A 9,779-nucleotide genomic window follows, 5' to 3' on the forward strand; every position below is an offset into this window, starting at 1 on the left:
ATATATATATATATATATATATATATATATACATACATATTTAAAATAAAAGTAAAATGTTCTTTTGTTTCTTTGAGTATTTATTAACGTAAATTTGACTTTAGCGCACTACTTTGGCTTAGTGCACCTTCAGGTTAGCGTTTCAGTGAAAGCCACAACAGGGTTTTGAAGTCCATGGGGAGACTTCATGGACTTCAAAACCCTCCAGATGTTAGTGCTCCTGAGGCTTTTGCAATTGATTTAACCTGAGCGGTATTAGTGCTCAGTAGTGCTAATATTTCTGCACTCAACTTGTAATCTTACTCTTAAAGGTGCATTAAACAGCTGAGTACATCAGTAGTAGAGTAACTACTCACCATGGTATTGTTTTCCCTCTGGTACCTGCAGCTCTCTTTAATGCCATTCTCTTGTTTTAACTCATTACAGAATCCAGTTGGTATAGCTCAGCATTTTATACTGAGTGCCGCCATCTTGTAGCATGCTGATTGTGAAATGGCTGTGATAGGAGCAGTGGACTTTCACTGATATGATTTTTGACAGCCGTACCTTTCACGTCAGTTAAGGTCACATAATAGAGAGAGGCATCATTACATTTTTTGCAGTTTTTTGCACAGTTTAAAAGTTAAATAGCAAAAATAAGCTCCAAGATGGTGGCACCCAGTGTGAAGAGGCAGAGCTTCACTAACTAATACTTTTTAAATCTTATGGCGGTGCTAGAAAAATATTCAAAACATTGCAAGTCCAACAACTGTTATAGCTGGAGAAGTTTTCAGCTACATTATATATGCAGAAATGTAATATTTTAAATGATGTGCACAATTATTTAGTTTATTAAACATTGATCTACTTTCTAAATAAAAAATGGGATATTAGTTTATTTTCTTTAAGTCTTTGGTACTTGGAACCTAGCATAATTGTTAATGGAGTTAAAAAACATAAAAAAATATTTTACTGGTATACACCATGAGTACAAATTTGAAACACACGTTGCTTAAAAAGGATATTACTTAAACATAAACTTCAAGCCAAGCATTCGTTTCTAATCTAAGAGGCGTACGAAAAAAGTGTATTAGTCCAATAAGTAAAACAAATTTAATAGTACGCTACTGTTGTGCACAATTCTCTATAAAGCTGTGCCCTGCCAGTCATTACTAATATAAGTTTTCTAAATATTTGTCTGCGTTTCATTGGAAAACATCAAAGTTAATCAATGAAGAGTCTTTGCAAGCTATTTATTTTTTCAAAGTGGACGTTTATGGAACAGGCTATGCACAGTAAAGAGGTCAATGAATTTTCAATTGAATTTCCTCCCTTCATCCTGGGGTTTTTAAAGATTTGGCTCTTTGCAGAGGGTTGAGTTACCAGAAAAACAGCTACGGGATTCTTGGGGTTGATCTGTTCTCTTGATATGCAAGAAGACTTCTTCCCATTGCTGGGGAAAATTTTTCACTATTCCAATGAAATCCATCACATTAAGGGATGAGAGTTTTCCTAAATGTTTCCTAACATAATGAATACAATGGAGAGATATTAAAAATTTGGAGCATAGCTGTGATTATTCTTATCGCTGCAAAAATGCACTGTAGATATCAGAATATGATGTGTTGTGTGTACATATTTGTATGTGTGTATGTATATATGCGTATGTAAGTGTACATATGTATGTACATGCACACATACAGAAATATAAATACACGCACACACACACATATATATATATATATATATATATATATATATATACATACACACACATATATATATATATTATATATATATAAACCAAGTCATTGGGGCCGAATCATCAAGCTCCAAATGGAACTTGATGTCCCTGTTTCCGCTCAAGCCTTCAGGCTCACCGGAAACAGTAGTTATGAAGCAGCGGTCTCCATGACTTGTCCGCAGCCTCAGAGGGTTGATTGACACCCCCCTTCTAGCGGCCGATTGACTGTGAATCTGTAGGGGGCGGCATTCCACAAGCAGTTCACAAGAACTGCTTGTGCAATGATAAATGCCAACAGCGTATGCTGTTGTATCATGTCCGTCCGCACTTTAAAAAATCGGCCCCAAGTATGAATCCGCACTCCTGGAGTCAACCATCCTCAGTAGTGTGCAAATAAACAAGTTACCTCCTACTTCCTGTGATTTTTTTTAATTATTAATATTTTTATTTATTTACATTATATATAATGTAAATGTATAATTATATATATATATATACAGTATCTCACAAAAATGAGTACTCCCCTCACATTTTTGTAAATATTTTATTATATCTTTTCATGTGACATTACTGAAGAAATGACACATTGCTACAATGTAAAGTAGTGAGTGTACAGCCTGTATAACAGTGTAAATTTGCTGTCCCCTCAAAATAACTCAACACACAACCATTAATGTGTCGTTGGCAACAAAAGTGAGTACACCCCTAAGTGGAAATGTCCAAATTGGGCCCAATTAACCATTTACCCTCCCCGGTATCATGTGACTTGTTAGTGTTACAAGGTCTCAGGTGTGAATGGGGAGTGAGTGTGTTAAATTTGGTGTTATCGCTCTCACACTCTCTCATACTGGTCTCTGGAAGTTCATCATGGCACCTCATGGCAAAGAACTCTCTGAGGATCTCAAAATAAGAATTGTTGCTCTACATAAAGATGGCCAAGGCTATAAGAAGATTGCCAAGACCCTGAAACTAAGCTGAAGCATGGTGGGCAAGACCACAGGACAGGTTCCACTCAGAACAGGCCTCGCCATGATCAACCAAAGAAGTTGAGTGCACGTGCTCAGCGTCATATCCAGAGGTTGTCTTTGGGAAATAGACATATGAGTGCTGCCAGCATTTCTGCAGAGTTTGAAGGGGTGGGAGGTCAGCCTGTCAGTGCTCAGACCATACGCCGCACACTGCATCAAATTGGTCTGCATGGCTGTTGTCCCAGAAGTAAGCCTCTTCTAAAGATGATGCACAAGAAAGCCCACAAACAGTTTGCTGAAGACAAGCAGACTAAGGACATGGATTACTAGAACCATGTCCTGTGGTCCGATGAGACCAAGATAAACTTATTTGGTTCAGATGGTGTCAAGCGTGTGTGGTGGCAACCAGGTGAGGAGTACAAAGACAAGTGTGTCTTGCCTACGGTCAAGCATGGTGGTGGGAGTGTCATGGTCTGGGCCTGCATGAGTGCTGCCGGCAGTGGGAAGATACAGTTCATTGAGGGAACCATGAATTCCAACATGTACTGTGACATACTGAAGCAGAGCATTATCCCCTCCCCTCAGAGACTGGGCCGCAGGGCAGTATTCCAACATGATAATGACCCCAAGCACACCTCCAAGGCGACCACTGCCTTGCTAAAGAAGCTAAGGGTAAAGGTGATGGACTGACCAAGCATGTCTCCAGACCTAAACCCTATTGAGCATCTGTGGGGCATCCTCAAATGGAAGTTGGGGGAGCGCAAGGTCTCTAACATCCACCAGCTCTGTGATGTTGTCATGGAAGAGTGAAAGAGGACTCCAGTGGCAAGCTGTGAAGCTCTGGTGAACTCCATGTCCAAGAGGGTTAAGGCAGTGCTGGGAAATAATGGTGGCCACACAAAATATTGACACTTTGTGCCCAATTTGGACATTACCACTTAGGGGTGTACTCACTTTTGTTGCCAACGTTTTAGACACTAATGGCTATGTGTTGACAGCAAATTTACACTGTTATACAGGTTGTAAACTCACTACTTTACATTGTAGCAAAGTGTAATTTCTTCAGTGGTGTCACATGAAAAGATATAATAAAATATTTACAAAAATGTGAGGGGTGTACTCCCTTTTGTGAGATACTGTGTATATATATATATATATATATATATATATATATATGTATATATATATATTAATTATCAGCAGCTGGACAGGGGGAATCTACATTAAATATAGTATAAATTATAATTGCTTCCATAACTATGGGGTGGGGCACAATCCTTTAGAGAAGTTAACAAATGATTTATCTACAAAAATCAGCATATACTTTAATGGTGAGTTTTGTAGTTGTGATCAACCCCTAAATCATAAATAGCTCTACAAAAATATCTGTCTGTCTACCTATCTATCTACGCCTAGCTCGACTGATCACTCCGGTCTCCTACCCCTCACCAAGGATAAGTCTGGTCATGCTGACAACACTAAGGGTTGCTTCCAATCATCGCAGTCCCCCCACCAGCATGTACCCATTACCCATTTTTGCATAATCAACAAGGTTATATTAATATACTTTTTCCTCTGTCATTAACTTGTACTTAAGCCTCTACAGTCTGCCCCCCTTTGACAGAATTGCATTTTAGCCAATTAGTGCTGATTCTTAAGTAAATCCACAGGAGGGAGCACAATATTATTGATATGGTACACATGAACCTGCACTGTCTAGCAGGTTCAAATGCACTGAGATGAGAGGTGGCCCTCGAGGGCTTAGAAATTAGCAAATGAGTCTACCTAGGTTAATATCACTAAGACAGAAAGAAACTAGGTGGATTCAAGAATTGGAGAGCCTTACCCCTAAAGGACTAAACATTGACTTCGACTTACAAGTTTTTATGTTGTAACTGCTTTATGCCTCTATATGCTTATACATTGGGAACATTCTCTCCAGTGAGACCCCACGCCAGACTAAAGAGTAGTTAACACACGTCTGGGGTTTTGCTGTTGAGCGCTTCTCTCTTTTTATTTATGCAAATTATGACACTTAGGGAAGTCTCCCTAAGTGTAATGCAGGAATCCAGACATGGACCCGTTGCTCAGTGTGCCTAGAAGGATATAGCTGCACCTCACTGACGAGTCCCACAATAGGCCAAAACGTACATCTGGGGTTTTGCTGTTTCTCTCGTTTAGAGAAGGATTGACTGGTATTTGGGGCTGGACTGTACTGTGAAGTCAAGATCAGACTGATATGCTTCAGGAAAGTTCTTCTCTGTGAAAGGCACATGTTGAGCAAAAAGAGGCTGCTTCTTGGGTGGTAACTAGCCATAGAACAAGCTATTATGCTATTGTTCGTTCCCAGGTTGAGCACTTCTCTCTTTTTATTTAAAGAGTAGTTAAGTTGGGGAGTTTTAGGGCTAAATAGGGCAAGTAGCATATTTAGTTAGATTTATTTTTGTTTCCAGCAGGATAGATATATGGGGGATACGTATTTTTAAAGGTTGTAATAATTGTAATATTTTTAAATATATTTTCTAATGTATTACCAATCTAAGTAACAAAAACTGATGCCATAAAAAATAGCAACGGATAGTCAGAGGATATAAGTTTATGGACGACATACATATAAAGATCTGTTGTCTTATATTAGGTTCAACTATAATTTATGGTGTACTCATGCCACAATGTTTAAAAGAGACTGTATTTATGAATTTTATGAATATTGTGAATATTATGTATATTATCAAGTTTTATGTTTTAGGTTATAAATGTATCGCTATGTGTTTTTTTTATATTATGTATTATATTATGTATTATATTATATTATGTATTATTAGGCTTGTTGGGTGTATCATAGTTAGCATATTGAAGGGAATGTAGCGTTATTATGTCTCACAAAGGACTCCAGAATAACAATAGTAGATCATTACGCACACCCCTATCATTCATGGGCTGTCAAAGTAAAGGATGCCAGATACACATGGCTAGGGGGTGTGTATGCGTTTACAGCTTGTATCATTAGGTGTCATAGAAAGGGGTGGAGCTACAGACAATATTTAAGGAAGGGGATCTTCTCACGTACTTTATCTGTATCCAGTGTCTTGAAAAAGTCTGCATAAGTCGGACGAAAGGCGTAGACGAGGATGGCTTACAGATAATCAATCGCTTTTAAACAAGAATCCTTTGTGTCTACCAGTATTTGCCTTAAGCGGAAGATTCCAATAAAGGGAACACCGTGCCGGAGCTGCATACTTGGTGATTTGCTTTCAAGGCTTTTTTACTTATTACGTTGTTATAAACGTATAAAGTTGTTATACGTTTCACCTTGAGTCGTGGATGCGCTCTTCTGTTCTTCTAACTACCTAGGTTTAGCTTTAAATAAAGAATTCCAAGAGAACAAAGCAAATTTGATGATAAAAGTAAATTGGAAAGTTGTTTACAATTGCATGCCCTATTTGAATCATGAGAGTTTAATTTTGTTTAGACTGTCCCATTTCAGCACATGAATTTGATCTTCTAGTGGGGTAAATGGTAGATTTACATTTAAGGTCAGTATGAATATAACCATCAAACAGATCATTTACTATCTTCTCAGGTTCAAAATAAATGATCCCATCTTTCACCCTTTTATCCATTTCATTATAAGTGCAGCATTAAAAACTTGTTTAATTTTTTTTTCTGCAACATATTTCTGGAGGGCCAACTTCCTAGTGAATTGATTCAAATCAACAAAAAGTTCAAACATATTGGACTAGATTACAAGTGGACCACTAATTTATCGGGCGCCTGTAAACGGAGATAAGATTTCTGGTTAATTCTCCAAAAGTGCCCCAATTGCCCCCAAATTTTAAACTAGTTTGGGTTTTAAAAATAAATAATTATTAGCATTTATATTAAAAAAAAAAAAACTACACTAAGCTATCTTTATGTCTGTCTGCCTGTCTATCTATCTATCTATCTATCTATCTATCTATCTATCTATCTATCTATCTATCTATCTATCTATCTATCTATCTATCTATCTATCTATCTATCTATCTATCATCTAAATATTCTGCTTGGCTTTCATACTTATCTTTCCTTTCCTTAACACTCCTCAAATCTAACCCACTCCTAGGACCTCGCAATTTTTTTCCAGTTGTTCAGTATAGTTAAGGGCTAGATTTATCAAAGCTGAGGCATTCAGGGGAACGTATACGCGCCCCCTGTACGCCTCAGCTCGCCTGTGGCGGAGCAAAATTACCCGCAGGTAATCACCATTGCACACGAGCGCAATTTTGCACTCACGTGCAATCCCGCCCCTGCCCGCGCACAGCCAATCACCCGCGGGCAGGAGCTGTTAATCTCCTCGGTCGGACTCGACCGCGGGGATTGAATTTCGCCACCTTAGAGGTGTCGAAGAGGTTAAGGAAGCTGTGGTCTGGTGACCGCTGCTTGATGAATTATGGCGAGCAAGTTCTTGTGAGAACTTGCAGCCGTAGGGCTTTGGTAAATCAAGCCCTTAGTATCCTCCAAGCTGGTAAGTTTCTTTCTACACATCTTACTAGTTTCTCTCTTTATTATCAATTTAGCATTCAACTCATATTGTTACTGATTCATAACAAACATAGGGCCAGATTACAAGTGGAGCTCAAAATATGGCTTTCACAAGGGCGATATTTGGACTCAACTTAGTAATACCAGGGCACGCAAATGTGCGCTGGTATTACAAGTTAGGTGCAATGTGAACTTGACCTTGCATTCGCATTGCAGGGAAGCATTGTGCTCACGAGAGCGTGCTTCCATAAGCTCCAATAGGAACCTTGTTCTCATGCCGTCAGACACGGCATGAGAACCTAGCGCAGCAAAGGGGGTAAGTCGTGCAACAATGAGCAGCAGATCTTAAATATATATGAATTAAAGACATATATATTTATGTGTTTTTATGTGTATATTCACATATTAACATAAATATATATATGTATGTAAGCATATACAGGCATATACAGGAATATATAGGAATAACACAGTTCCCCATAGACCGCAATGTAAAGGCACTTTTCAGTGCTGTTTTTTTTTCTAAAATCCCACAACCGCCAACATTAACCCTTAAAAACTGCTTTGTGCTGTTATATTTAAAAAAAATAAAGATGCTCATTGCTTTTTATTTTAAAAACAAACACACCACTGTATATTGGGGCAATTGGGGGGCATTTAGAAAATTAGCCAGAGATCTGATCCCTGTTAATTTTCGGAGCACTAATTGTACACACAAATACATACACACACTATACACACACATTACACACACACACACACACACACATATATATATATATATATATATATATATATATATATACACACACACACTATACACCAGTGATGTGCATTCATAAGAGGCAGGTGAGGCAGTGCCTCCCCTGGCCAATGTGGGAATTACATGCTTTTTTATATAAAAAAAAATAAAAAAATAAATGCTTTTTTTTTTCTTCATTTTTTTTTTCCATATGAAAAGGTGACCCCCCCTACCCCCCCACCCCTCCACCAAATTATGCATGTTATTGCAATTTTATTGTTTTTTAACAAAAACCGTAATATTAAGTTACTACATTCATATTGCGTAAGAAGGTAGAGGCCAGCTGTCCTTCCATTGCGCAATATGAATGTAATAGTCTGTTATGTTATGGGCTGCTTTAGAGACTGCCACCCAGTGGGGAATAATAGCTAATGCATCAGTCTCTATTTCAGCCCATAACTGCTCCCACCGGAGGCTTTACTCTTCTAGCCTCGGGAGCCCTCAGCCCTGCCTGCCCGGCCCCTCAGCCAATCAGGCATCAGTATGTCTGAGTCTCTAGGCTGAGTTGCCGGGCGGGAAATAGTTGCGCAGCCACATTGGTGGTCAGGTGTTGATGTGCAGTGTCACGTGTGACCGGCGTCACAGCAGAGATTGGAGATTGAAGACGACGGACGTGCTGCTGCAGTTCTCCCTCTCAGCGTGACCCAGACCAGCCCAGTTGTGTGAGGAGTGAGTCCGCGGTCGGTGACGGTCAGGAGGAGTCGGACTGTGTTGTCACTGTTGTGGAGTCGTGTGGAGGAGTCAGTCAAGTGTCAGCCGGAGTCAGACGTCAGGAGGACTAGGAGCCGGAGCGTAGCCAGGTAGGTGAGCTGAGCTGAATGCAGTGAATGGTGCGTGGTGTCAGACGGTCACAGAGGGGTGGTGAGGAGGGCCCGGGGTCAGATTCATTGAATGAGAATCATTTCATTGACTCGAGTGGCTGGTCATGGTGACAGGTCAGACCGTCAGTGCCAGTGGTGGGTGGCTAACAGTAACAGAGACAGAGTCCAGACTCCAGACCCAGTGAGAGTAGTGTTACTGTGTTAGAGATCATTACTCACTCACGAGGACTGGAGTGCTAAGAGCTTTAAGCTGCCGCTGCCTTAGTTTGTAAGTTTACTAAGTGTGCAAAGCCGCCATGACTGTAAGCGTAACAACACTAAATTATTTGGGCACACTAACTTATCCAGCAAATTACACTGGTGAACAGTTAATATACATATATGAATAGAAAGATCAAGATATAGAAATCGGTGGGAATTAATAGAAAGATAAATAAGAACTAGAGGTGCCAATGATAAGACATCTTAAAGCTACAGTATCCTGAACACCAGCCCATACAATCAATATTCGTGTGTATATATACACAAGCACTGTCCAATATATCTTGTCGTTTCCTTTATAATTTGAGGATAAGCTCATACTGATTATCAGCACAGCAGAAAACCAATATAATTGGTGTGCTCTTAACCTTAGAGTATACTTCTGTTATCTGAAAAACGGTTCATTAGTTCTAGTGCTTAAACTTTATTAAATTATATACAAGTTTGAGTCTTTTTGTGATTTTAAAACACACCACACACATACATATACATTTGTTTTATAAATACAGATAACTAATAAAAGTTATGTTTTAATTAATTAAACCCCTACTCTTCTCAGAATGATGTTCCTTATTAAAGGGTAGTTGAAGTGCTATACAAGTGCATTCTTTTGAGTCTAAACCCCTGTGGGATACTTTTGACTTAATGTGGCAATTGTGTTGTGCACAAGCACTCTAGCT

Source organism: Bombina bombina, chromosome 2 (genome assembly GCF_027579735.1).
Source record: "Bombina bombina isolate aBomBom1 chromosome 2, aBomBom1.pri, whole genome shotgun sequence".
NCBI classification, from domain to species: Eukaryota; Metazoa; Chordata; class Amphibia; order Anura; family Bombinatoridae; genus Bombina; species Bombina bombina.